The following is a 23,319-nucleotide window of genomic DNA, read 5'->3' as shown; positions in this document are numbered from 1 at the left end:
GAACTCAATCCGGCGTAACACGGAGAGCCGCCACAAACTGGGACTCAGGGTCTGGTATCGCCAACTCCTCTTCTAAGGGCAACCTCACGGAAGGATTATGCAAAATATCCAGAAAAACATTAGGAGGAACCGGCTTACATTGCGAGCCGAGACGTGAAAGGGTGCCAGCTACTTCGTTAAGTCGTCGGTTGATATGATCAACTTGATAGCCATGGAAATGACCCGCCACATCAGACACAACCCTTCTGTAAGCCGCCATCAGGGGGTCCCGAGAGTCCCAAGTACCTGAAATTTGTTGAGCCACCAGATCAGAATCGCCAAGACATCTGACACGCATGAGGTTCATCTCCTTGGCGAGTTGCAAACCATGAAGCAAGGCTTCATACTCTGCAGCGTTGTTGGTGCACGGGAACATGAGTCGGATAACATAACAGAACTTGTCTCCCTGGGGTGAAATCAACACCACGCCAGCCCCCAAGCCTTCCAATTGCCTAGACCCATCAAAAAAGTAGTCCAGTACGTGAGGTCAGGCCTGTCTTCCGGAATCTGCAATTTGGTCCAACCATTGATGAAGTCGACCAATGCCTGGGATTTGATGGCGGTACGAGGGGTGTAGCGCACGTGGTGCGGCCCAAGTTCAATTGCCCATTTGGCGATTCGCCCTGTTGCTTCTCGGTTCTGGATGATGTCCCCAAGAGGGGCGGAGCTAACCACCATGATGGGATGCTCTTGGAAATAGTGTTTGAGCTTCCGACTCGCCATAAAGACCCCATAGACCAGCTTCTGCCAGTGCGGGTAACGTTGTTTGGAGAGGGTTAACACCTCGCTAATGAAGTACACCGGGCGTTGTACCGGATATTCCTTTCCTTCTTCCTTCCGTTCGACAGCTACTGCCACGCTCATCGCCTTGGAGTTCGCCGCGATGTATAGAAGCATAGGTTCCTTTTCAGTCGGGGCGGCCAGAACTGGCGGGTTAACCAGCTGCTGCTTTAGGGCTTCAAAAGCTTCATTGGCCTCATCTGTCCAAACAAAACGGTCAGCTTTCTTAAGCAACTGATAGAGGGGAATAGCTTTCTCCCCCAGGCGGCTTATAAAGCAACTTAAAGCCGCGATACGACCCGCCATGCGTTGAACTTGATTGATATTCGCTGGTTTCCCAAGCAAAGTAATTGCCTCAATTTTGTCCGGGTTAGCCTCAATGTCGCGTTCGGACACCAAGAAACCCAACAATTTTCCCACAGGAACGCCAAAGACACATTTGGTAGGATTAAGCTTCATCTGATACACCTGCAGGTTGTCAAAAGTTTCCTTTAGATCCTCCAAGAGCGTCTCCCTCTTACGAGTTTTAACCACAATGTCATCAACGTAAGCGTGCACGTTGCTTCCGATTTGGCCACGGAGACAGTTCTGGATGCAGCGCTGGTAAGTCGCCCCAGCGCTCTTGAGCCCGAACGGCATGGACACATAGCAAAAAGCCCCAAATGGGGTTATGAAAGTTGTCTTCTCCTGATCTTCCACAGCCATCTTGATTTGGTGATATCTGGAATAGGCGTCCAGGAAACACAGACGCTCGTAGCCCGCCACTGAATCAATGATTTGATCAATGCGGGGAAGGGCGAAAGGGTCCTTTGGACAAGCTCTGTTGAGGTCGGTGTAGTCAATGCACATGTGGAAAGTGCCGTTCTTCTTGAGCACCAGGACCGGGTTAGCCAGCCACTTGGGGTGGAAGACCTCTACGATGAATCTGGCGGCCAAAAGACGGGTGACTTCTTCCCCGATTGCCTTGCGTCGCTCCTCATTGAACCTGCGAAGATATTGCTGAATCGGTTTTGCTTTAGGATCAACATTAAGATGGTGCTCAGCGAATTCTCTCGGTACACCAGGCATGTCAGACGGTTTCCATGTGAAGATGTCCCGATTCTCACGGATGAATTCGATGAGCGCGCTTTCCTATTTGGGATCCAGACCCGCCCTGATAGTAAACTGCTTGGATGAGTCGCCAGGAACGAAATCCACCATCTTAGTGTCATCCGTTGGTTTGAACTTGAGGGGCGGCTCAGCATCTGTTGTTGGCTTCTTGAGGGGTGACATATCTGTCGGATCAACATTGGCTTGGTGGTACTTGAGCTCTTCTCCAGCACACGCGACTTCTGCGTAAGCCGCATCTCCTTCCTCACATTCTCTTGCTATCCTCCTGTCACCATCAACCGTGATGGGTCCCTTAGGACCAGGCATCTTGAGTTTAAGGTAAACATAGCAGGGGCGAGCCATGAAACGGGCATAAGCCGGTCGCCCAAACAACGCATGATAAGGGTTCTTTAGCTTGACCACCTCAAATATAAGTGACTCGCTCCTGTGGTTGGATAATGTTCCAAAAGCCATAGTGAGTTTGACCCGCCCAATTGGGTATGCCGACTTACCTGGGACGATACCGTGGAATACCATTGTTGACGGCATCAGGTCTTTCTCCAACAGGTTCATCCTTCGAAAGGTGTCGAAGTATAATATGTTGATGCTGCTACCACCATTCATAAGCACCTTTGATAGGGTATATCCTCCGACTTGGGGGCCACGACTAATGCTAAGTCGCCGGGGTTGTCAATTCTGGGCGGGCGATCCTCCCTACTCCATGAGATAGTCTGCTCGGACCAGTGGAGGTACCTGGGGAGTGCCGGCTCAGATACACTATACGTTCGGTGCTTCACCTTCTTATCTCGCTTGCAGGCATTGGTGGTGAACACGTGGTATTGCCCGCTGCTTAATTGTTTGGATTGTTGCGGAACCCGCCATGATCATCCTGCCCCTGCGAAGCCCCCTGCGGGGGTGGCTGTTGAAACACTCCGGGCGGGTTATACCGTTGTTGGTTGTGTACTGGATACTAGCCGCTGTTTGGTTGTGAGCCACCCTGGGCCCCTGGTTCGAGAAAGCTGACGAACGGGTTTTGGCGTTGATTAGGCGCACCGAACTGTTCCTGCCGTTGGCCCTGGTCAACGGTCTGACCCTTCTTGATTGCCTCTGCCCGAAATTCCTGCATCACGTAACAGTCTTCCCAAGAGTGAGTCGCCGGTCCATCCGCCATGGCATGGTGTGGGCAGGGGCCTTTAAGTATCTCATTATAGTTGCGCGGCTTCTTGCCACTGTACCCCCTCTTCTTCTGGCATTGGTTGCCATTATTAGCACTAGTGTTGGCGACAAAGTCTGTGGACCCTTCCTGCTGCCTTCTCTTGCCGTTCCCGCCCTGGTTATGGTGGGCGCACCCCTGAAACCGGGTGTGATTTTTGGATGACTCGCCTTTCCTCGGCGAGTTGGCTTTACGGCCGTCTTCCCCTGGATCTTTAGTATCGTCTCTTCGGTGTACCGAGTGAGGGTGTCCATCAATTCGCCCATATCCTGGACCTTTCGCTTGAGTCGCCCCAGCTTCTGCACCAAGGGCTCATAGTGGCAGTTTTGCTCCAAGATCAACACTGCTTGAGCCGCCGTGATGCCATCTGATGAGTGGATGATTTCTGCAACCCGCCGCGTCCAGTGGTGGGCCGACGCATCGGGACGCTGAACGCAGTGCTGTAAGTCGACTATTGTCATCGGGCCTTTGCAAGTTCCCCGGAAGTTTTTGACAAAACATTCTTTTAGTTCAGTCCAGGTCTGGATGGAGTTGGGTGGCAGGTTTTTCAGCCAAGTGCGCGCCGTCCCTTCGAGCATCAACGTAAAGTACCTGGCACAGACCGATTCACTTACATCGAGCATGTCCATCGCGATTTCATAACTCTCAACCCATGACGCCGGCTCAAGGTCCGGGGTGTAATTGGGCACATTTCTTAGTCCTTTGAAATCTTTCGGCATCCGCTCATTGCGAAGGGCGGGGGCCAAGCATGGCACCCCTACTTGCCTTCCTCCTCCGATAAGCGACGCTGGGCTGGTTTGAATGTCTTGGTGGTCCCGGCTAGGCGGGTCCCGATGGTCAGGCGGGTTAACCTGAGGTAGGTGTCGCGGTCCGCTGGTTATGGTGGGTTGGTCCTCTGACCGGCTTCTGGTGCGGCTCGCCTGGGGGGTGGAGTGCAGCCGGTCGAGGCTGTGCGAGAATTGCGCGTTTTGAACCACCGCCGTCTTCAGCATCTCAATGGCGTTTCTTGCTTCTATTTCGGCCGGAGTGTTGCCATAAATCGGAAGGGATTCTAAGTGGCGAGTTGCGGCAAGCACGTTGTCCACAGGGTTGTAAAAGTGTCCTTCAGGCGTCTGGAAACGGGGAACGCGATCCACTGCTAGCTGAAGCAGCGGGTTTGGTGGCTGAGCCGGCCCTCCTCCTGGAACGGTTCCTACCCCGGGTGTGCGCGGAGTGTCGAAGAGGTGGGTCGGGTTCAGATCAGGGGGTAGACGTCCCTGGTGCCTCCTCTGATGAACGGCGTCGGACGCGCGCTGCTGCCTTTCGAGTCGCCAGTTTTCGGTGTTCAAGCGGGTTGTCTCCGCAGCGATCTGAGCTTGCCGGGTCTCAATCCTGGCGGCTTCCGCCTCAGCATCTCGCTAAGCCTTCGCCATCTCATCTCGTAGTTTTGCTAACTCGGCATTTATCGTGACCTGGTTTTCCGCCATTACGAGGGTCGCCATGATCCTTGTTATCTCCGCCGTCAAGTCCACCAAGATCGCAACTGGGTTCTTGGACGTTTCGCCAGCCCAGTTGTCGCATGCAGGGTTTTGCTGGGACTGAGTCGCCCCCGCCATGTACACGGCAATCTGACGACGGGTCCGGTCGAGGACCTCGGGATCCATTGCCAATGACAGGTCTCCGAGGCAGCCCCGGACAGAGACTGAATTGAATCTGTGTCGCCCATGGATGACTCGTCATCAGTGTTGACCGCCGTGGTTTCCTGAGTCGCCGATTGCTCTGGTTCGTCAGATCCCTGCGTGAAGCCAACGAAGACCGGGTGCGTCAGGTTTGGCATTGTGACAGGGCGGACATACCTGGCCGGTTGGACGATGTCGGTGGAGATGTCCGGCTGAGGCACGGGCGATCCAACCATGCCGACAAAGATGTTGATCTTGCCGAAGGGGACTCTGTAAGCGGATTCGATTGAATCAGCCTCGGGCCCCCATAGCGAGTTGTTGATGTAGTATTTTCCGCGGCAGCTCCGGGTCATGAGCCCAGCCGCATAGCTCCCTGACCCTGGTAGGGCTCCCTTTGAGAACTCAACTCCACCGTGCGCAGGCCCCACGGTGGACGCCAACTGTCGTGGTTTTATCACGGCAGATGTCCTCGTGAAAGGACTTAGTGTTGGAGCCATCACACCTTGGTGGCGACTCAAAGGGGTTGAACGGGAGCGGGACAGCAATTTACCCAGGTTCGGCCCCTCGTGAAGAGGTAAAAGCCTATGTCATGCTTTGTGTTGTATTGATGGTGTTTCGATTACAAGGAGGGCGTAACTCGCCTGACCTAGCTCTCGATGATTTCTAACATATCCTCTCCTTTCCTGGGACTCTCCTTTATATACAGGTCGAGCCCTTAGGGTTTACAAGAGTCCTTGCCTTTACACAAGTCGTGATTCTTTCTATCTCTAAGTCGCCATCTTTCCAAGACTTGGAGATCTTCCCAATGATGGATTCTTTCCGAAGATCTTGAACCGCCATCCGGCTCCTGGGCTTATTGGGTCAAAGCTTGAATTTCCAAAGGATGAGTCGCCCGCTTGGTGACCCAGCCCAACTAGGGCGGTTACTTGATAGATAATATCCCCAACAGTATCCAAGGCATAATTCTTTTGTGTGCTTCAGAAATTCTATCCCATGCTTCCTTCGTATTTTCTCCATTCCTTTGATGGAAATCTAGGATCTCAGATTCCTTTCAAGCATCAAGCCTTAACATGCTTGACAACTAAAAGCAAAGTAACTAATTTTTTTGTGCTTTTTGGTATAAGACTCTAAAGCCAAAACTAGAAAGCAAACTAACAAGACTAAAAAGCAAAGGTAAAAGATAGTGTGCAACTCCCCTATCTTGAAGAGTGGAGTCCCCGGCAATGGCGCTGGAAATTCGCTTGATGACGAGTTGATGGATATACTTATCGCCCCTCGTTGGATACCCCAAGTGGAAGGTGGAGACGTAGTCAGCAGCAAATTTCCCTTACACAGAGACTGTAAGGTTTATCGAACCAGAAGGACTCCTAGGCTCAACAAGTAGGTGTCTTCCGTCCTGGTCAATAGAAGACGTGGACCTGCACACACAACAAATAACTTTTCTCCCAACGAGTATAGAGAGGTTGTCAATCTCTCCGGCCTTGTAGTTTGCAAAGGATCAAAACACAAGCGGGAAGGTAATAGTGATTGCAACGGAAAAGTAAATGAAAGTGGTAAATGATGGAGGTGTAAACAATGATGGTGATATGGGACAGAGTCACATGATGTTCACTAGTGATGTCTCTCTCCCAAAAGACGATAAACAACTATGCTAGGGTAAACAAATCACAGTTGGGCAATTGACAGAATTATGATCGCACATCAATGCTAATTATGCTCCTTGATAGTTAGAGGTTCAATAGTAATGGGCAGTACGCCAAGACAAGTAGACCGTTTATTCATCAGCATCTACTTACTAATCATCCACCTTGAGATATCTATCCAGAACATCTCTCCGGTATTAAGTTGCGAGCCCCGCCCAAAGTGTAAACTCAAAGCAATGGACAATTGCATTAACGAACTATGCGTAAGGTAACAGTCCTTGCAACCGTGGTCACAAGCACCGTTGTTTTCTCCCTGGTGGCAACAAGCACATCCCCTAGTCTCATGTTTCTGTCACTCAAGCTAGACATCGAGGGGCCCGAACCCACAATCATGCATAACGCTCCCTCTTGGAGTTACGATCTACTCCTTGTCCAAACAAATAAAAAGCAACGGAGAACATGCAAGAATCACTAAGGAACATAATATAAAAGGATAATCAAATATATAACTCATAACAATCTGAACATAATCTTATAATCCATCGAATCCCAACAAACTGAGCATAGCAAAAGCAAGAGAATTACATAGATGCCTTGATCATGTAGGGCAGCTCACAAGGACTAACCATTGAAGCACAAGATTGGAGATAAGACATCACATAGCTACTGGTCATGGACTCATGGTCCAAGGAGGACTACTCACGGCACGTCCGGGAAGCGTCCATGATGGTGGAGAAGCTCCTGGAGGTCAATCCTCCCCCCGGCAGGGTGTCAGGAAGAGGTCTCCTAACGCTCCTGATCTCGGAAGCGCTACGTGGCGGAACGATGGAGAAATTCGCGATTCCAGAAAGTCTGCGAGGGTTTCCTCACGGATCTCTAAATACAAGCCAAAGGAGGGCACCGGAGGAGGTGGGACCCACCCAGGCGACCTCCTGGCGCGGCCTAGGGCCTGGCCGCGCCAGCAGGCCGCCTGGGAGGCCCCTGACCCTCCTTCGGTGATACCGAAGCTTCTATTTCGCTGATTTTTTAATATATTTTCTGTATTTTTTGGGCTTTGGAAAATTGGGTAGAAGCCCGTGCGAAATAGGCATCAGCAGACAGAAACTGGCGTTGGGTGCACTGAGTTAGTAGGTTAGTCCAAATATGTGTAAAATGATATATAAGTGTAGCAAAACATATAACAATGTCACCCAAAAGATCATGGAACAAGCAGAAATTATAGATACGTTTGGGACGTATGAGACACACCCTGACACTCGGACCAAAGCAAGACGATGGCACCGAATAGGATGCAATGTCTAAGGACTTAAACTATCACATGAAGTGCAACGAAGACCTATGTTACTAGTAACGCCATAAGTTATAGTTGTCGTTTCTAGTAACTCCCTTATTTGTTAGCATTAACTCGCCTTGTAATGAAGCTCGGCCAGTCGTGGCATACTCTATATAAGCCACTCCCTCGGGTGGCCCCGAGCCTTCTTCCAATACTCATTGGTCTTCTTTTGGTCTAGAAAAAATCTTCAAAAAGTTTCAGGTCAACTGGACTTCGTTTGGTATTAAAAACCTGAAAAGTGAAGAACATGCACAAAACAGCAACTGGCACCGGGCACTGGGTCCATAGGTTAGTGCTAAAAAATAATATAAATTGGTAAATAAATACCCCCAAAGTATCCTAGAATGAATGTATCACCATGGAACAATTAAAAATTATAGATACATTGGAGACTTATCACTCAGGCGGCCTCCTCTTGGGGTGCAACAATGACATTTGTGACATCGTGGCCTGGGCCCTGGGGCAATTTTTCATTGTGGCTACGATTCGTTTGTGTTTGTTCGGCCTTTCTTGGGCGGTGACATGTGTATATGGGCCTGTAGACCACTCTAGATCCACTGATTTCTTGGGGGAGATCCATTCGTTTGTAGCTATGAAGCAATCTTCTCTTATTCCAGTAGTGCTAGGGGCGACTTTAGCCTTATCCATTCAAGCGCAGAAAATAAAAATGATAAATATTGATTGGATGCATTTTAACACATTCAATGTTGAGCTCATGGCGGCTGCCTTGCGAGAGGTGGTGCGGTCGGGAGTGCGCTTTACATGGACCAACAAGCATCTCGTTCCGGTCCACAGTGTCTTGGATAGGGTGTTCATTACTCTGGATTGGGAGGTCCTATTTCCCATGTGCTCCCTTCTAGCGGAGACACGCATTGGGTCAAATCACATCCCCTTGATTTTATCCTCAAGGGAGGATGGTATCAAGCGCAGCCCATGGTTCTACTTTGAGGCGGCTTGGTTTGAAGTTGAGGGCTTTGTTCCCTTGGTCTCATCTCGATGGGACATTGAGATCTCCGCCATCGAGTGCCACATGCTTTTTGGACACTTAGGTTGTTGCGGCTGCGAACCTACAGTCTTTTCTTCACGGCTGGGGCGCCAATCATGGTACTTCTGCTAAGCTTGCAAGAGCAAGCCTTACGGAGGCCCTCACAGCACTCGATGCCCAAGCTGATGTTCGGCCTTTCTCCAAAGCCGAATGTGCCACTAGATATGATCTTGAAAATCAAGAGTTGGCTATCCTTAGAGAGGAAGAGGAGTACTGGCACCGTAGGGGCGGTATCAAGTGGGTCACTAAGGGCGACACAAATACGGGATATTTTCATGTATATGCCAATGGACGTAAGCGCAGGTGCTCCATACACGCCTAGAGTCAGAACAAGTCCTCCTGCTTAGTCGGGACGTCATTGTCGCCCGCGCTTATGACTTCTTTATTAGCCTTCTGGGGACGACCGATAAGAAGCAGGTTTTCCTCAATGACGATTTGTGGGAACAATCAGAGCGGATTTCGGCGTAGGAGAATGACTCACTTGCCCTCTCATTTTTCCACGAGGAAATCGATGAGCCTCTCTAGTCCATGAAGGTCGATACGCCCCCCGACCTGGACGGTTGGCTCATAGCTTTCTTTAGGAAATTTTGGCCTCAACTCAAAGCTTTATTCTACAAGATCATCAATGGGTTCGCGCTCGGTACAATAGACATCTCTCGCCTTAACTTTGGAGTCATCAGTCTGATCCCTAAGGTTAAGGGGGCTGACTCGATCAAACTGTTCTGCCCGATCATGCTCATTGATGTGCCTTTTACGCCAAAGCCTACGTCACTCGTTTGGTCCCGGTGGCACAACAAGTTATCCATAAATCACAGACTGCTTTCCTTAAAGGTAGAAACATCCTCCAGGGTCCCATTGCCCTCCAAGAGATTGTCCATGAGCTAAAGCATACCAAGCTAGAATTCGAAAAAGCTTACGATCGGGTCAGCTGGGACTTTGTACGGGAAGTCCTCCTCAAAAAGAGCTTTGAGGCAGGTTTTGTTCATCGTATCTCCCAACTTGTCTCGGGAGAAAAAACGACAATGAACATAAATGGGGTAGTGGGGAAGTTCTTCCGCAACAAACGAGGTCATAGGCAAGGGGTTCCAGCATCACCCCTTCTCTTCAACTTCGTGCCCGATGCCCTCACGGCCATGCTCGAGCTGGCAAGGGCAGCCGACCACATCATGGGAGTAATATCTCACCTTATCCTCGAAGGGGTCACGCAGCTTCAATACGCGGATGATACAATGTTGTTGTTTGAGATGGACAACACCAGCATTGCCATGGTCAAGTTGCTACTCCTTAGTTTTTGAGATCCTTTCTGGCCTCAAAATCAACTTTCATAAAAGCGAGGCTATCACCATGGGGATGGACCTGGAAGATATCCATAGGGTGGCCAACCTTCTAAACTGTAAGCTTGGGAGCTTTCCTATCAAGTACTTGGTCCTTCCCATCGCTAGTAGGAATCTATCGATACTTGAATGGGAGCCTTTGTATGCAAAGTTGCTAATAGGGTGAGCCCTTGGTGTGGACGCTCCATGTCCTCCGCAGCCCAACTTATCCTTACCAACGCGAGCCTCTCATCTCTCCCACTTTTCACAATGGGAATGCTCTTTCTTGCGTATGGGGTTCACGCTAAGCTAGACTTTCCAAGATCTCAGTTCTTTTGGGAAGGGGCTGAAAACAAATGTAAATACCACTTAGTCAAATGACGGTCGTGTGTCTCCCTATGAAATTCGGCGGCCTCAGCATCCTTAACTCCAAACTCATGAATGTAGCGCTCCTTACTATGTGGATCTGGAGGATCTCTCAAAACGAGCAGGGGATCTAGGCGGATCTCCTTCATGCCAAATATTTCCCGGTCGGGAACTTCTTTCTCTTTAGAGTCAAAGGTTTGCCCTTCTCGAATGGGATCCAGGCGGTACGCCCGGCCTTTGCGCTAGGGGCTAGATTTGCGGTGCACAACAGTGAAAGTAACCGCTTCTGGTTGGATTGTTGGTTGGGTCCAACACCTCTTTGAATGAGCCATGAGGACGATAGAGCTCACCATGGCTGAGTCCCTCCGCTTGTCACCCCCTATCATTCACTTTAAGCAAACCCTCTTCCCTGCGGAAGCGGCCAACTTGGAGGACCACCGCAATCGTCTTGCCCTCACCTCTCTCGATCAAGCGCCGAACTCCATATCATTGAGCCTGACCGCCTTCGGTCTCTGTGTTAAATTCTTATATGAAGCCCTTTCGAAGGGTCCAACCGTTGACATCACCAGAGGGCTATGGAAGGTTAAGATTCCCCTTAAGATTAAAATCTTTCTATTACAAATGCTTCGAAATTGCCTTCCCACTTCTGACAACGTGGCCAAGCAGAATGGCCCTTCTGATGGGGCATGTGCCCTTTGCTCGATGGCCAAAGATGCTAACCACATATACTTTTGGTGCGCGCTCGCCAGATTTGTGTGGAGTGCCATGCAGAAAGCCTTTGGGCTTAACTGGAACCCCTACTCTGCGGTTGACCTCCTTAATATTCTCCGTGCTCAATGCAGAACCTTTTCTAGGATCACGTGGCATAGCGTAGGGGCTCTGTTATGGGCTATTTGGAGTATTCGTAAGAAATTTACTATCAAACACCGCTTTCCGTCTCACCCAGCCGACATGATCTTCAAATGTCATCATTTTCTCCCGTCCTGGAAGCCGTTGGGGGAAACAGCGTGATGACAACAACATGCTTCAAGTCTTGGATAAGATCAAGAATCTCCACACCCGTGCGCGACAGCTGGCTCCGTCGTAACTTTTTGTGTTTTCGAGCCTATGTGCTCTTTCTTTGTCCTGTCGGACGTGTGCGCCATGTCTTTCTTTATTTTACTCTATTTTATGTATGTGAACTACTCCCTCTTTTCCTAAATACAAGTCTTTATAGAGATTTTACTAGAGAACTACATACATAACAAAATTAATGAATCTATACTCTAAAATATATCTATATATATTCGTATATAGTTTTTTAGTGAAACCTTTAAAAAGGGGCCCTGCTACCCGTAAGTCGGATGAAGATTGGGAAAAATCCGCCGCCTTAGAGGCCACATGACTAATTGAGTCGGACTGTCCTGATCCATCTTTACATGGCACTAGATATCCCCCCGTCCTGATTCATGCATGCGTTGGGCACTAGGTATATTTGTAGCAGCGCTGTAGCAACTTGCAAGGCATCCATTACGTAAAAAGAAAAGCAAGGCATCGAGGTCTAGAAAATGAATGTAGCAATCATCAATGTTCACGTCGTTGCGCAACACCAGCGTGTTCTTGCCGTGAGACAGTGTCACAAGCATGTATGCTCTAAAAACAAAAAAAATACCGTTGCAACAAGGAGAGAAAAGAAAATTATATGCAACTAAAATCATAGAAACAGTCACCAAATTATTTTTTATGAGAGATTCAACAAAAATAATAATATTTCAGACGAATAAAAAAGTGTCGCTCCCACGACAAAGAGAAGAGGGGTAATGCTACGCCTCGAGAAGTTGATCCTTTGCAAAGACCGGGTGGGTCAGAATGTCAGCTGACAAGTGTTCGCAACATGAACAATGTTGCACTCGAGGGATCGGTGCAAGAGGAGAGTTTTGCGACACGAGTCATGTTGCGCTCGATGTAGGATTAGGCTTCCGCCATCGCAACACAAACGAGTTGCTTGTTGCAAACACAAAAGACATTGCAACCGCACATTGCAATGCTAGTGGGTCGCCCCATTGCAACACATACGATGTTGGGGTCGACCACTGCAAACCCCGACGACGTTAGCAGTCGCCTCACCGCAAGACATATGATGTTATGGTCAGCCATTAGTGGGTGACATTAGTGGTCTCCCGATTGCAACACAGATGATGTTGCAGTTGCCCACTACAAACGAACAACGTTAGTGGTCTTCCGATTGCAACACATACGTTGTTGTGGTTAGCCATTGCAAACACAAGTGATGTTAGCAGACGCCCATTGCAAGCGAATGGCATTAGCGGCTGTTTCATTGCAATACACAATTGATGTTGCAGTAGCCCATTGTAAATTGTGAACATAGACAATGTTGTGGTCGCTCTTGCAACACGAACAATGTAGCATCAATAAAACCTTGCAGTGGTGTGGGTTCCCACTTACAAAGGTGGTGGCGCATGACATTTGCAACGCACCATCCCGCCTCCTAGTAGTGCCGATTAGCCTTTGCAACATACCCTCTCGACCGCGCCAACTATAATATGTAGTGGTGCAGATCTTGCAATGTTCGACGGATAGGCTTGTAGTGTCATGTGTCTCGCTTGCAGCACCAACGAATGACCTCACAACATCGTGCATCTAGCTTACAGAAGTGATATGCGGCCAACAATATGTAAAAACAACCTGCACTAATGATGCTTGACTGAGCTACGGTAACAAAATGCCGCCACGTATCTCCATGAAAAGTGTGTGCTCGCTACCAAAGAAAGCATTAGCTTGCTAGTGCCAAAGCCTTTGATGCTCACTTCGTGCTTCCTCGTGTTGTTATTTAGCTATGTGGCAAAAACACTGTTGTGTCAGCTTCACAATTTGAGGCTGCCATGCACAACATGCGGGACTCTGGGTGGGCCTGCTTCACGTGGTGAAAGTAAGATGCTCCACTCCGTACGATCGAGTGATATCGGACCGCATGGGAGGCGGTAAACGAAACCAAGAAATCAGTCGGATGTTTTGAAGTTTTTCTCTTTAAAAAAACTTATATTTATGAACGAAGGAAGTATGTATGAGTTGGATGCTGCCTTTGTTAGTTTTTTTTGAAATCCAAATCCACTTTATTAAGCAAACAGACCGCCTCATTAAAAATCTTCTAGTCCCCTTAGGTACCGTGGAAGGAAAAGAGTGCGTGAGAAACCTGCTACTTCAAACAAACAGAGATACATCGTTTATTACATCTTGTCTAATAACTAGGTGGATCTGAATCCCAAAAATGGAAGATTGAGAGTCATATGTATGCCTAGCTAGATTGACCACAGTATTTGCTTCTCGCCGGCGGCGTTGAACAGAAACCGAGCCAATGCTATGTGCCATCATGAAGTAGTTCACAAGGATTGCTGGAAATGGACTCCAGACTTCTACCACCCCATTATAAGCTTGGACAAGTTCAAGAGAATCTGTTTCAACCACCATGAGTGAACACCCAATTTGCTAAATAAATGCAAAACCCTTCTGTAGTGCAAGAGCCTATGCTGTAGCTTAATCAAGAATATGATTAAACAGCTATCCCCCACCTGCCACCGTAGCGCCACGATGGTCGCGAAGGACAACAGCCGTCGCACCAAATCCGTTCGGAAAGAAGGTAGCATCAACATTGAGCTTGTATGAATTAAAAACCAGCTTTGTCCACGTGATTTCATGTGGAGTTGCCCGCTCCGCTGCACCTTGAAAGTTAGTTGCCATGCCCAAGATTGTGAAGGCAGACCGGTCCGGAGTTTGAACAGAAACGCCTTTGACCGCTTCATGTCGTTGCCACCAAATTTACCAAGAGCCAACCCCGATCGTCTCTTTGAACCCTAGGCTTCCTAGGACGGGCACACTTGGATTGAGATGATGCAGAATTTCCTCAAGAACAACCGAGCCAGATATATCTATCCATAGCACTGAATCAATAACATTGAGTAACCTGAGCAAGCTCCAGACCTATCTTGCTCTCATGCAACCGAACATCAAGTGTTTTATATCCTCTGGACCACCTTGGCAAATAGGACATTGAGTTCAAGTTTTTATGTGCCTGTTTGCCAAAACTGCTAACCCAGGAATAATACCATGCAGAGCTTTCCATAAGAAGATTTTAATCTTGGATGGTACTTTTAGGTTCCACAAAATATCCCAGCCAGATTAGAATCAACGGGTACCTGACCACTAGATGCTACCAATTTCGGCGCAAACTTATGATCTCATTGAGCGTAGTAAGCAGGACGCACAGAAAAAAGCATATGATTTAGTCAGGTGCCATGCCACAAAATCCTTTTTTCATATGAGCATTAAGAGGAATCCTCGGAATTCTTGGAGCATCAACCGGGTTGAAAAATCCATTGATGCGATGAACATTCCATTCGTGGGTCATAGGACTGGTCATCTCATCCATGGTATTGAGCACACAATTACCCCTAGGAGTAATTACTCTCCTCGAAGGGCTACCTGAGATCCAGGTTCAGACCACATATTAATTCTAGAGCCCGAACTCACACGCCAAATATATCCACGTTTAACAGTAGTCAGCCCTCTGACGATGCTCTCCCAAGTAAAAGATGAACCACCCTTCAGACCTACCTGGAGAATATCACAATTTGGATAGTACTTTGCCTTCATGACTTGTGCACAAAGAGATTAAGGTTTAGAAACAAGTCTCTAGACTTGCTTAGCCAACATTGTTAGGTTAAAAGAATGCAGATCACGAAAACCCATGCCACCATTCTGCTTAGGGATGCACATTCTCCACCAGGCCATCCAATGCATACACTTCTTTTCTTCAGAATCGCCCCACCAAAAACTAGACATCACATGAGTCATATCTTTACACAACTTTATTGGAATTTGAAAGACAAACATTGCAAAAAACCGGTATTGCTTGAATACCAACTTTCAGTAATATTTCCTTCCCACCCAGCGAGAGCGACTTCTCATTCTAGTTTTCTAGCTGTTTGATAATCCTTTCCAGCAGATGGATAAAACTATCACTTCTGTCTAGCCCAACCATAACAGGTAGCCCCAAGTATTTGTCAGAAATAGCTTCATACATGATATTCAATTCACTACATATTGTAGCATTTGTTTCCACGGGAGCATTCATGCTGAGAAAATACTACACTTTGCCTCACTTACCAATTGTCCTGAGCTTGCACAATATTGGTCAAGAATCCGTCTCAATGAGGTTGCATTAGTTAAATTTGCCTTCATGAGGATAAGGGAATCATCAATGAATAGTAAATGAGAAACCGATGGTGCATTTCTGCAAACCGTCACACCTTCAATACCATGAACCTCCTCCATATGAGCTAGAAGACTTGAAAGCCCTTCTGCACAAATAAGAAACAAATAGGGAGACAAAGGGCCTCCCTGTCGTAAGCCACGACTAGGAACAAACTCATCTGTCTCTTGATTATTGAACCTGACTTTGTACTTGACAACTTTCACACAAGCCATAATAAGGTCAACAAAATTCTGTTCAAAACCCTATCGGGTCATCATGCTCTCTAAAAATCACCATTCCACCCGATCATATGCTTTGTGCATCTTGAGTTTAACAACACAATAACCCCACTTTCCCCTCTTCTTATTTTTAATTGTGTGGATGCTTTCATAGGCTAGGAGAATATTATATGTGATCAATATTCCAGGAATGAAAGCACTTTGCACCGGGGAGATAACGTTATACATGACATGTTTCAATCGAAAAGCAATCATCTTGGAAAATAACTTTGTATAGAACATTGCACACGCTTATTGGTCTAAATTGGGTTATTAGTTCTGGGTCATTCACCTTTGGTATCAACACAATTACCGTATCATTTTAGCTAGACGGAATTAATCGCTGATTTATAGATGCAAGGACTTCAATTGTTAACTCATTTCTAATGAGATTCAAACACTTCTTAAATAAAATAGCATGGAGCCCGTCTGTCCCGAGTGCCTTCATGTCACCAATAGCAAAAAGAGCCTTCTTGACCTCTTCCGCAGTATATGGTGTGAGGAGACCCTCATTCATCTCATTAGTGACCTTCGGGTTAACCTTCTGCAAGATATTGGGGTCATGCTCATCAACCTGAGTGGAGAACAGACCCGCAAAGTACTGAGAGATTAACAGATTCAGCTCATTGCATCCTTCGTTCCAAACACTAGTCTCGTCCTTCAATCTGTGAATCATGTTTCTCTTTCGTCTGCCATTGGCAAAGTTGTGAAAATAGCTAGTATTTTTATCCCCATGCTGTAGCCAATTAAGAGGTTTCTTTGGGCCCAACTAATCTCTTCCTGTTCAAGAAGAAATTTTATTTCAAATGCCAACTCCTTTTGACACTTAATACTTTCATCAGATAAGGGGGCCGAGGCGACTGATTCAAACTTCCTGTGGGCAATTTTTAGCTTCTTGCTAGTACTATGGAGAGTAGTGCGGTTTCACTAGTGCAGTAGTTCATGAATTACAGATAGTTTTGCCGCCAAATCCCCATTTGAACATTTCTCACCTGATCCGGCCCAAGCTTCCTCAACCACTTGCTGGAAGGTGGGTTCTTTCAACTACTTTGCTTCAAATCAAAGGACAGAGGGTCCATTTAATTCTTGCTAGGCCTCCACATCAATGCACATAAGAATCGGCCTATGACCAGAACCACCATATTCAAGATTTTGCAGAACAACAACATCAAACACATTTTTCCAAGACTCGTTAGCTAGGGCTCTATCAAGCCTTTCTCGAATACCCCCTCTATGTCAAGTGAACTTCCCTCCAATGTAGCCACAACAAGAAAGGCCGCAATCTGCAAGAGTGGTTCTAAAATTGTCCATAAAATGTGCTGGTCTGGGATTTCCACCCTCTTTCTCAAAAGGGGAAATGATTTCATTAAAATCACCCATAACCAGCCAAGGGAGATCTACAACAGCATGAAGATCCCTGACTCTATTCAATGTTTTGTGTTTATCTCGACACTTAGGTTCACCATAAAGACCAGTAAACCGCCATACATCGCTTTGATTGTTGCCTACAAACACATTAATGTAATTATCCTTCTTCCAAAGCAGGAGCAAGCCCCCACTCTTCCCATCACTACGAACTACTTCCTTATTGTCCATCCCTAACTTACGACGCAAAGATTCAGCACACCACTCCTCAAGGTGAGTTTCTGACAGAAAGATCAAATCCGGATCACTCCGCTTAACCAATTTCAGCAGAGCCCGGATGGCCATGTGTTTTTGGACCCCACGACCATTGTAACTTAGTATTTTCATTCCGTCCGGTCAAACCCCGTCTCGGGAGTTGCTGATATCTTAGTTTGATTCACATCCCCACTTGTCTTAGCCTTCTTCTGGGTTTGTATCTTCTCCGGTGAAGACACCGTATTAAATCCATCTCCAATGCGAGTATCCAACGCAAACAGTTCTTCTATTAGAACCTCCTTCTTTGTTCCATCATCCATCATATGTACCGCCATTGCACCCTTAGAAGCCTGCACCAGTGCCAAGGTGTTAACCTCCACTAGTGCCTTATGCGTGTCATCCTCTATGACTGGTCTCTTCCTGTTGCCTTTGTGTGTATGAAGCAGTAAATCCTGGCTGCCAGAACGAGCCAGGTCCTCTGAGCCAGACAAACCGTTCGAATTTCTATCATGATCTATATTTTCAAGCCCCGAATTTGTATCTTGGTGATTCCACTGATCTCTACCCCCAAAACCTCTCCCCCTCGTTTGCTCACGCCCCCTTCCACGACCATGTGCATTATGTTGATCATCTCTGCCATCAGAACCGCGTCTAGTACCCGGAAATCTGCCATTCCCTCTTCCTCTCCTAGGAGCAAGGATGAAAGAACCCCATTCAAACTTACATATATCATGTTCCCCTGTGCCACACTCCTCATGCGAGTGTCCCAATATCCCACATGCATTGCAAAAAGTCGGTAGTTTTTCATATTTTACTTGGAAAAATTTAGTCTTACCCCGTCTTGAGAAGCTCACAAAACGAGTAAGCTTCTTGTTAACATCCAACTTCACTCGAACCCTAATAAACTATCCCACGAAACCATTAGGAAGCTTAATTTGAACTTCTTGAACCTCACCGATTCTTCTTGCCATACCCTGCATGGACCCTTTGTTCTTTAGCACCCCATCTGGTAATTTGTGGATCTGCGTCCATGTCTCAATCCGATTAAGACTGGCGCTTTCTGGGTTGGAAAAACCATCATACTCCTCGATGATCAACGTTGAACCTCGGAAATCCTAAGGACCTTGGTGGATTGCTTTGTTCTAATCAGCTAGGTAGTTGAATTGTACCGAAAATAGATTAAGGTTCATCTTCCTCCATACCACATCCTACGCCGGGCTCCAGGCTCCCCTCATGTCGCCAATCAGGGCACCTTGGCTAAAGCTTTTTTGTGTGAGAACTCGTGCAAGTGCGAGCCACTTGGGCTGATCTCCTAGGTTATCTACTTCTTTTTCCCACACCAAATTGTACAACCCATCTTCCTCAAAATGCAAGCGCTCCAGAAGTTTGCCCGGGTCGATCTTTGCGTTGGTACGGATGCCACCAGCAGACGAGGACGCCGTCATGGATCAACAACGCGAGAGACCCTAGACGAGGATACAATATCCCGATCGGAAAGCAGTTGGAGGGAGAAAACCAAACTCACGATGGCGGCCGTCCGAGGACTACAAACCCTAACGAGATAGGGGACCGTCATAGCGGTAGTGGGCTGTCGAGAGGATCGCCTCTGTTAGTTATATTAATTTATCTTTACCTATTAATAAAGCACCTATTGCTTCTATGGTACGTCATGGAAATTGCCCCTAAAGTTTGCATAAATTACCCACCATGCCACCGATAAGTAATAGAAAACGTTTCACAAAGCGAAAAATCTTGGACTGGGCCGACCCATGTAAAAACCTCCTATATTACACTTTGCACCCTCGGAGAATATCCAGCACACAGTATGGGCCGGTCCATGCACAGGCGCCAGTTTTTTTAGTTTTGTTTATTTATTTATCTTCAGTTCCATTTTATTTTTCTATTTTAAATAATTTAGAACTTCAAATAACCTTTAAACGTTTAATAAACTTAAAATTTTAAATGAACATATTTAAAAAAATAAATATTTGTGACTTCAAAAACTGCTCGGAGTTTTTGTAAAAAACGCTCGCATATACAATAAAATGTTTGCAAGTTTGAAAAAATGTTTGTAAAATAAGAAAAGTCCATGATTTCAAATCAAACTCCATGTATTAAAAATTATTAAAAGCATTTAACAAAATGCTTTCTAATTCAAAATATGTTAATGCATTTAAAAAATGTCCTAAAATTTTAAAAATAGCTAATGCCTGTTTTGATATTTTCTTTTTTTATTTAAAATTTTCCGTTCCATTTTTGTTTATTTCTAATTTAAAAATTTAAAATTACAAAGCATTTGCATATTAAAAAATAGGAATTTTGAATTAAAATATTGACGAAAATATAAAATGTTTGTGGATTCAAAAAAGGCGCTGGATTTTTTTTTTTTGCAAATTCCAAAACAATGTTCGTGAATTTAATAAATATATTACTGACTTATAAAAATATTTGTTTATTCAAAAAAAATCATATGTTTCAAAAATGTTTGTGAATTTAAAGTAAAATCCTCCAACATAAAAAATTATGTTCGTCTTTTCTAGAATTGGTCGCCAATTCAAAAGAAAATATTTAAACCCATTTGAAATATAAAAAATATTCACGATTTTTAGTAAATGTTTGTAAATTATAAAAAAAGTTCTCGATTTTAAAATTGTTCTCATATTTGTAAAATTGTTCATGAAAGACCTAATGTAGGTAGTTAAACATTAATGCTTCTAAGTCTTTGTGAAAATATACCCGTATGATTTTTGAAGAATTAACCGTTGGATGGATCGGATTATTATTGTATGTTTTCTTTTTTTTAAATTAAGAATAATTCTTTGAGTTACCAAGATTTTTGACAACCATGATATTGTTTTTTTGAAAATGTAAAGATTGCTTCAACTTGTGAATAAATTTAAAAGAAGAAACATTTTCTTGCATTTGTGCATAAAATTTCAAAATCAAGCGAGAATGTGTGAACATAATGTGGTCATCATCATTGAAGATTATGTTTTTTTTTCGTTGCAACGTACGGGTCATTTTGCTAGTAAAGCCAAACGCTTCTTGCGTCTTTGTTTAACTAGTAAAAGTGCACGTGCAACGCACGTCTAGACAAACATACGATGTTTCAAACATCCTGAAATTTGACATTTAGACAAAGTGCATAGTACCCAAATTTGATGGACAAACAATTAAAAATATTATTCTTCATGAATCAGCATGCCTCTTTTTTTTAACGTAAATCGGTATGGCACAAAATACAGATATCAAGCCATCTTTCGTTTTTGTAGCATCAATTATATATTCTCTTACCAATATACAACATTTTTCGATATGTAGTTCCCAAACAAATAGAATCTCCCACAAGTGAATTTCTGTATATGAATGAAGTGTTCAGGCTGACTTCACGCCATCGTATTTTTCGTTAGATATATAATGGTTCAAAATTCGCAAGTCATATTATTACAATATAATCCAATAGAAGCTCGAATCCCCTTGTTGGACAATGAATAATTTAAAGGGTTCATGTTATTCTCCATTTGCGTAGACACGAATGCAAATACAATTTTTGTACCAATAAAATTCAAAAAACGACTATCGTTATGAGAAAACCAAGTCCGTCATCCATAAAGGTGAGAAGCCGCCATTGTCAGACTGCAGAGATAACAACCTCAGGGGACTATGAAGACTAAAATCTGAAACAAACTACATAGAATCTTGTCAATAACATTCTTCAAGAAAAAAACCCTATCATAAATGCTTATGTTAAGGAAACGATAACAGGACCAAAGTAGGGCCAAACAGTCACAGTTGTAAAGATTATACCTCGCATCCACACTTGAATCTTGGAGTTGCTAGTTGTTGATATTGATTTCATGAACACAAATTTAAGTGCAGCCATGTTGCCCTTCTTACTGTTATGTGGAATCGAAAGATTGAAATCATTCCTGAGCATGGAATTTATGTGCAGCCTTCTCCCCTTTCACTGTTCTGCGGATAAAAAATTCAGAACAAAGAGCAACAAGGTCTTGAGATACATCATATAGCATGAGGAGAAAAAAATGGCTTAAATTTGAGAAGGAACATAAACAGACATGCAATAATCCTGAAGCAATAACAAATTCAAGGTCCCAGATTATGAGTAACTAAATTCACAAAAAAAAGATTATGAGTAAGTAATTACCTCATGAAAATGCTATCAATGCGGCTAAAGTTCAGGAAAAACAATTCTTACATTCTACACATATTCTCTGTACTAAGGCTAACTGATGCAGTGAACACACATCATGTTACAACTTGGATCTTGTGGCTCGCTTTTTTGTATTTTTACTACATAGTTTGTATATGCGCAATAAGAAGATCCCTTGTCTTTTTGTCCAAACAAATAGTCCAGTTCTAATATTCTCTTAACAAAACAAAAATGCAACTCAGATGACATTAAAAACATAAATCTTCACTTCCGAGGTAAAGAAGTATACAAAGTAGTGTGATCCACATACCTCTGATCACCAAGACAGAAATGAGGGAGGATAACACAGTGTCCTCATAGTTGTGTCAAATGTGTCATTTGTTGCTATGTTGCAGGCCAGTATTGACATAGAAGTTAATTAGTGGAGTTAGATAGAACTGCCAGCCTTTAGATCTTATCATATATAAAATTATAGCACATTGGTCTGATAATCTTATGATGTTGAACCCAAATGTCGAATTGTTCAGCAATTCATACCCAAGACGCCAAAGTAAGAACAAACACCCATTTTAGTTACATAGATACAGAGGATCCATTAGCGATTCCAAATAGGCTGCCCGGCAAAATACCCCCCCAGAGTAAAAGGAAGATGCTTACATGTAATTACAATATTAAGATAAACTTATCCTGCAAACTGAAAAACCATGACCTACTAATTAGCTAATTCTAAAATGGTTCGTTACAATATGTAAAAATATGCCTAGTATTGCCAAGGAAACAGAACTATAAGGAAATGCATAAATGAATGTTTACCTTTATGGTTCTGGTGATGTGCGTGCACGACCGCTATCTCCTCCTTCCATTAAAACTTCTTGGGCCTCGCGCAATCTGTCGAAGGTAAAGCACGGGTCTTCATCCGCCGCCAGTGACCAAAACGGTGAGCCACGCCACCACGCCTCTCTTTTCTTTTCTATCTTCCTTCCTTATCTATTCATCGTTGCACCCGTACATGAGACATCACGCTGCCATCGAAATCGCGTGCAACCGCCGCCACCCTAGATCCGGTCGCCGCCGCCTATACCCAACACCGACAGAAGTGCCGGCGTCCTGCCCGAGATCCTCCATGTCGCCTCTCTTCGCCGTAAGTTGTCGTCGCCGTCGCCTTCCACGGATCCGGCGATATGCGCCGCGGACACCTGGATCCCACATCCCCGACCGCCTCGAGCCGCGTCACCCACACTCCCGCCTGACCCAGCAGCTATGGACTCAGCACTTATGGAGAGGCTGGTGTGCGTTAGGCGGCGGCTGAGTGGAGGAGCGCCGGCCGCCGGGGCGGCGAGCCGCTCCGAAGGATGGCAGCAGGGGTGCCTGATTGTAGCGCCTGCAATTTTTTAATGATCCACGATGAGACTGTAGGAGGAGGTGGAGCACGGTCAGCCTTTGGTGAATTTGATGCATGGATGGTGGAAGGCCGTTAGATTACAATTTGTTGACTAATTGTGTGATGGTGATTGGTGTTT

This window comes from Hordeum vulgare, chromosome 3H (assembly GCF_904849725.1).
Source record: "Hordeum vulgare subsp. vulgare chromosome 3H, MorexV3_pseudomolecules_assembly, whole genome shotgun sequence".
Taxonomy (NCBI): Eukaryota; Viridiplantae; Streptophyta; class Magnoliopsida; order Poales; family Poaceae; genus Hordeum; species Hordeum vulgare.
Note: the sequence above shows the minus strand (reverse complement) of the source record.